Below are 5,393 nucleotides of genomic sequence, written 5' to 3'. Positions count from 1 at the left end.
ACTCCAAACATATGAAACAACAACCTACCTGTTGTTTGATCATTGTAGCCAACTCCTTTTCATTTAGCCAACTTAATTCTGTCATTTTTAATTCCATTTAGCATTGATTAGAAATGTCCCACCTCACTTGCTTCACATCGAGCTTCTGACTGTAGCGCGGCTTAGATTCACTGACAATAAGAAGCTACAATTGACCGACAATGACAAGCTATCGTGACACAAGGCAAGACCCAAATGCAAACACACGAGGCAGACGGTTGGAGTTTAAGATGTTTAATAAATCCAAAGGGAATAGGCAAGAGAATGGTCGTGGACAGGCAAAAGGTCCTAACCAGATCAGAGTCCAGGAGGTACAGAGTGGCAGGCGGGCTCAAGGTCAGGGCAGGCAGGTAATGAGTCCAGAAAAGGCAAGGGTCAAATCCAGGAGGACTAGAAAACAGAAAAAAAGAAGGAAACCGGGAAAAACCGCTGGTAGGCTTGGATATACAAGACGAACTGGCACAGAGAGACAGGAAACACAGGGATAAATATACTGGGGAAAACAAGCGACACCTGGAGATGGAGACAATAACGAGGACAGGTGAAACAGATCAGGGTGTGACACAAGCTACATGTAGGCTACGGTGTGTCTTTTTAATGGAGCGCACTCAAAAGCTGTCATATAAAATGTGTGATTTTAATGGCCTATCCTTTTAGACTATGAAGCAATGTCACAAGGATCATTTTAGACAAAGCCTTTAAAAAAATTGGCCTTTAAAAATTTTTTATTTTATATTTTACTCAAAAATGAATACTCAGCCAAGTAATCCAATACTAACGTCCGTTTGGATATTCAAATAACTGTGCCCATCCCTATGACATAATTAGATGTTTCCATTAACTAGGTGTAATCAAACAGTTCTACTATGCTAGAACATGATATATTGTGGAGCTGAGGAGAATCTTGACAGTGCCATGTAGGCTCCCTGGACCACATTACTCTGAGGAAATTGACTTTTGATAGCCTTGAGGTATAGTTTGAGCCAAAGAGAATCTGTCACTATTGCTAGAGAACTAGGGAAAAACAACAGGCAAGAGGTATGAAAAAAAACTTGATATTTTAAGCATAATCCTTGCCACCAAAAATAAAACAATTATTAATATACCCGGAGAGGTTGCTATTTTGTCAATACTCAAATACAGTGTTAGACATATTCTACATAAAGGTTCTGGAAAAAAATATAGAATTACATATTTCAATCTTTAAAACCAACTTGACTTCGGCCGACAGGCACTATTGTCTAAGTAAAATCACTATTGTGTACGCTGAGTAGCTGCAGACCCTACGTGTCTTGTATCATGCACAGCCTTTGCAAACAGTGTCTGTTCAGAGCAAGTAACTACAGACAAAGTCTGTTTGCTGTCCTTCCTGGCCGCTGTGAAGGACAGCCCCTATGGTCGTGACTGCCCAATCAATCAGGCTCCAGCAGCGAGAGGGAGGGTCCCCCATCCTTGTCAGGACGAGTCATTGCAGAGCAGTACAGACAACACACTCTCGAAGCCATAATATTCACCCTTAAAATACATGACCGTGCCAAGGAGAGTTTCTCTTTATTTAGTGGGAATATTTAGTGGAGATGGTAGAAACCCCCGCTTGATCGAACAATAAGGATGGTTAAGAAAGCCGCAAGCTCAACCACTCGTAAATCCTACTGCACATGGTTATATTACCAGGCCTATATATATTTTTACCTCTGCTATTTGACAAGCTATGTGGCAGGCGACATGACTCTTGTTGCTATACCACCGAAAAGCATCCATTTATGCATGAAGTCAAAGTGACAGCCCCTTGGTCTATAGGGGCATTGTCCCAGAATCTCAGGGGTTAAAATGTCTAGGTGGGGGAACCACCAGGCAGTGATGTGGAAAAAATTCCATGAGAGATAAGCTAAGACGTGGGGTGTACAGCCATAGCAGTAATGCAAGAGACAGAGGAACATTTACAAAGTGAGAGTGGGTGCTTTTAGTGCTATTTCCATCCTGCCTGGATCCAGGTGAGCGACACAGGGCTGTGGATGGCTTGTCTGCTCTACGAAACATCATTCTCCATTCTCCTTTTCTTCCCAGTAACAGCAATACCTGTCAAATAGGGCCCTTTGTCAGAAACAGGTCATTTTAAAGTTCAACTAAATAATTTTCTGAAAATACTGTGCTTAAAAGCCAGTGAACATGAGTGTCTTGAAATGTATGGTGGAATAAATTAGAAATACTTTTTTCTTGTTCTGCAGCTACAATAGTAATAATAATGTCTGTGAAGCTAGTCTAAATGTCACTAAAGTTCTGAAGGATCCCTGAAGAATACCCAAATATTAGCATATTTTCCCATGTCGACCATGGAGAGTACTTGGAGATGTAATTTTATGACACACAAAAATAGTGTTCAAATTGCATATTGACTTCTGGTTGATCCCTCAAATTTGACTGAATGTTTGCTGTTCCTTTTTTTTTATCTAAAAGAGCCGAACGAGGTCTAGCACAGTAAGAACCATATAAGCATGGGGAACAAACACTACACTAGTTACTCACTGTGGAGAGAAAGAATTATGATCACATCAGTACTGTTTTTTTCTTACTGGCTCGCTTGCAAAAACAGAAATGAGTTTTTTGGGGGCAGAACTGTTTTGGCTGGCTTTGCATGTCACACAAGAGGCATCACTAAGATCCAGATAACCTTTATTGCATATCAGCCGGAAATCCTCCTTTATCACGAGGGCAGAGGAAGGTGCTGTTCTCCAGCGCCTCTCCATATCCCTCTGATGATGGGTGGACAGAAAGATCAGGGATAAAACAAGCCTGCGAGAGAAGTAATATTTCCTCTGAGGCTGTAATATAATGGCTTCGGATCTCGGCCGTGATAGATTTTTCTTTGACGCTGTGCAAAGACAATTTCCACACTATCAGGATTCCATCTGTAAGCGCAAACAATGCCAAGGTGAGTCGGTGTCTAGTTTATTTGTTTCACAGTTGTTCTCCATTCCCGGTGGGTAATAGTTTGCAGAGAAGTGTCATTGACTAAAACAGACAAACATTTAAGATGAGAGGTGCCCTGACTGTAAAATAGTCTCTGAAGCCGGCAGTATTGATTTCTTGTCCTGGGTACACGAGCAGGGGAGCAGGGGAGAGTACCATCTTTATCTCTGCTTTCCATCGCTACTGTGACTGATAGGTTTGCGGAGGAGCCCTGGGCTAACTATTTTGTCCTCTACATACATGGACCGATAGCATTGTCCACCTCTCACGCCATGCCTTCCCACCTACATACTTACCGTCTGGAACAAATGGACTGATGCTATCTGGCCCTGCATTACAGTGACTTCAACAAAAAGCAATTCAAAGGGACAGTCGGTATTTATAAATGTCAACTTAAGTCAAAAGGAAGGTTCCAGGTCATGAAAGTTTTGTAATTAAAGGTCAACATCCATAATAAAACTGTTGTATTCTAAGATTCTTCGGAGGGATTTGTCCTCAAAGGGAAAAGCAGCAAAATGGAACAAAAGAAAGAATGGCTAAACAGGAAAGGTCAAAGGCTCCATTACAGGAAGTGAGTTTAGTGACAGATGCTAGCTGGACTGTAAATCAATCCAGGGAAGATGGATGATAGATTGACTATGGACTCAGATCTGACAGGAACGTCAAGGAAATGTTGACACGGAAAATGCTGAAATGCTGTAGGTTAAACAAAAACAAATCTATTTTTAAAATGTAACTATCCCACTACCCCTTTAAAGTGTACTACAATAACCAATGCAGAGACAGTAGACCTACCCAGCAGATGTCCTTACATGTGTTCCAATCCTCTGGGCATGTGAAACCGTCTAATGCCCATCAAGGCATCCCAAAGACCCCTCGAGAGCTGTCAAACACTTCCCATACACCAGCAGTGGTAGGAACAACTCAATTTGAAAGCGGGGACCATCAGGGGGATTGAAATAAATAAAGAAGTAGGTTGCTGGAGAGCTGGAGAGCATCAAATAAGACACCTGTTTCTACTTGAGTAACACAGTGACAGGTAAAGAGGGGTGGCCTCCCTCGGCGGAACAAGGCCTTTAGATTGGGCACATCATGACAGGAGACAGTGACGGCTGCAACCGGAACCCGTCTCAGTGTCTTTGGTCCTGTTCCACTCCGCCAGTAAGCGGCTGCTAATAAATTAGCCAACATGCCCGGCTCTAAGTTGGACAGGTTAATTGTTGCGAACACACTGCACTGCGAGGCAGCTTGTAAAAATCAACATTAACATTACACTACCATGGCAAATGGACCAGCAGCTATGTGAAATATTGTCTTCCCCGGTGGCTGGCGTCGAGTTGAGAAAGAAATAAAGTGTCTAGTGTCTCATAATAAAGAAACTCCATTCGGTTTGCTCAGACTAATTGCACGTGAAATTTTGTCCACGATTCAGTGCTCTACAAGCATCGCTGTGTGTGACTTCAAATCTAATGATTGTTGGTATTGTGCTATCGACATACCTGAATGCCCTGATTGATTGACTTCTTTGCAGCTGTTATATGAAACTTACTCATTAAAAAAGGCAGATTGATTATGTCATTTTTATTCATGCTTCGTGAGGTCGATTTGTTTACTGTAGTGTGCTGGATTCTCCTGTGAAATGTGAAAACATGAAACGTATGTCTGGAGGAATCAATATTAATACATTTAAAAAAATACATTAATTACTGCGTACAAAAGAGCAATATCATTCATAGTGGGAACTCTGTATAACCTCAGTTCCAAATATTTTACATTCATCTAATATTCACCCTAATAGGTTTTAACTAGACAAACAGGTGCCTTGGGAGAAAACGGTTGTTTTCACACAAGGAAAACGGCACCAATGGGGCTTTTGGACAAAGACGGCTCTTCACAACCGGCGTTAAATCTACAGATTATGCTTCTTCCCACAACAATGTTGGGTTTGTTATTACTCCAAGCCAAAGGACTGATTAATCATAATATTCATGAGTGTGTAGCTGGTGACAGAGTGGCAGTGACCTTGGCTTCTGTGCGCAACACGCTTATGCATGCCCCGGAGTCAGAATATCAAAGGGGACACACTCCTGGAGATCTGGGCCAGAGACATCACACACATCCGTCACAGGCCCACAGGGTAGACCAACACTTAAAAAGAAGGGTGCTCTGCACTGCACTGCTCTCTGGGGAACAAATGAGACATTACTGGGTCTTCTTAAATCGAGGTATAATTCTGAGTGACTAAAGCTGTTGCTTTAAGAAGTGAAAAACAAACAAAAATGTCTGGAAAAAACAACAACTATATTGACAGTGTAGCTCAACTTCACATAGCAAGGGCTACTAGAATATCTGTGCCAGAGAAACAAAGCAGTGACTAGTGCCAA

This window comes from Oncorhynchus masou, chromosome 10, assembly GCF_036934945.1.
Source record: "Oncorhynchus masou masou isolate Uvic2021 chromosome 10, UVic_Omas_1.1, whole genome shotgun sequence".
Lineage (NCBI taxonomy): Eukaryota > Metazoa > Chordata > Actinopteri > Salmoniformes > Salmonidae > Oncorhynchus > Oncorhynchus masou.
The sequence above is the reverse complement of the archived record's forward strand: the minus strand, read 5'-3'. Positions refer to the sequence as shown.